Consider the following 1,796-nt stretch of genomic DNA (forward strand, 5'->3'; position numbering starts at 1 on the left):
TTTTTTTGTAGAATTAATTTGGATAAAATACACAACAGAAATTATGACAAACGTTAACGGTTAAGGCTACGTGACAAAAAGCAGAACTTTTTAAACTCGGTTATGGCTTTTATGCAAGACTATAGATGTTTTCTCTGCTTGGAAGATAGAAGAGACCAATGAGCGATTTGTTGTACAACATCTGGTAACCACAGTGTACATGTGTGTACCTGTGTATGTGTGTGTGTGTGTGTGTGTGTGTGTGTGTGTGTGTGTGTGTGTGGACATGTTTTTGCTACATCGTGGGAACCAGAAAAACGCTGCATCGTGGAGACCAGTATGGATGCTTATTTTGGGTGGGGAGTTTGGTTTAGGAACAAGGTGGGGTTGAGTTTAGGTTAGGTTTTAGAGTCAGGTAGGTGACCTGCGAGGTTAATTTTGGGGGAAATTGTCAGGGTTAGGCTATGAAATTACCAACAAATGAATGGAAGTCAATCCACAGTCCCCACAGGGATATGAAAACAAACCTGTGTGTGTGCTGTTTCTTTTTGAATAAATGTATATCCATTATATTTAACATTAATGAGACACATTCCCTTCCTTGAGGTGCACCATTTTCTATGAGCTTGAATAAATGATTACCTTTTTTGTTGACACTGGTCTGCCAAATTTAAAAACAATACAATTTAAAAAACAGCCACCAACACTCAGTTTTTATACTTTAATGAAAGTTTTTTTTTAATTACAATGTATGCTGTTTCAGACCAGTTCAGAATAAAAGATGTAAAACTCTAAGTGGCTTTTATCATGTATTTTAATCTGAATAAGACATGGAGAGTAGCTCAAAATTTRTTAAGGATAATTGAGATGCATTTTATAGACAGATTTATGGCCATATCCCATTTTCTTTCAACCAAATGACCAATGAATACTTTACTGAACCATAAGAGATAATAAATGGGTCCATGTGGAATTAAAATAAAACAGTTTCTTTCTTTAGTCACGTCCGGGAAATTACTAAAATATATGCAATATTTATTGTACCATTATTCATTATCTGTAAAGACAAACTAATGACACATAACACTCATGTTTGCGTTAATGAGATGGTTCATGTGTTGCCACCAATAAGTAAAATATGCATATCTAGCTGTGCAACTGTGGCATAGTAAATTCATTTGGATGCCTGTTGCTGGATCATTTCTAATGCTGCCTCAGATATGTTCTTGGAGGGTAATCACTCTGTAACCAAATACAATATTTCATAGAAATATAATCGGAGTCATAAATCAATGGAAATGACAAGACAAAAGATAGTGGGGGAGAGACTGAAGCTCTTGTCTGCCTCATGCTGTGACCCYTTTGCAAACAGGACTCTTATTATCCTTTAACTGTTATTCATTAGATTCTATTTTAACACAAATGTTCCCATTTTTGTCTCGTTTCATAACCAGATGATATTGTATAACTTTGTCTGACTCTCTGCGATAAGATCAAATGRGCTGCATGTGTTTCATTATAGTCGTAGAGTGACTTGTGTAGCTAATTGTTTTTGACAATCATCGTTACAGTCTTGCTGCAGAGATTTTGTCGAAAGTTGTTTTCTTTGTTCAACTAAATGTTTACTGACCTGTCAAGWAATCACTTGATGCCTGTCTGACAGTCTTTGTAGCATCTTGGTTTAATGACAGTTTTCTTGTCTATGGCAATAAGTTGTTTTTTTCAGTAAAATAAAACAAAATTGTTTTATGGATAAAAATTTTCAGAACCTATATTGTGTTGAGTATATGGAGAGAGAATGCAAACCTCATTTTCTT

This window comes from Austrofundulus limnaeus, unplaced genomic scaffold (genome assembly GCF_001266775.1).
Source record: "Austrofundulus limnaeus strain Quisiro unplaced genomic scaffold, Austrofundulus_limnaeus-1.0 Scaffold0, whole genome shotgun sequence".
Lineage (NCBI taxonomy): Eukaryota > Metazoa > Chordata > Actinopteri > Cyprinodontiformes > Rivulidae > Austrofundulus > Austrofundulus limnaeus.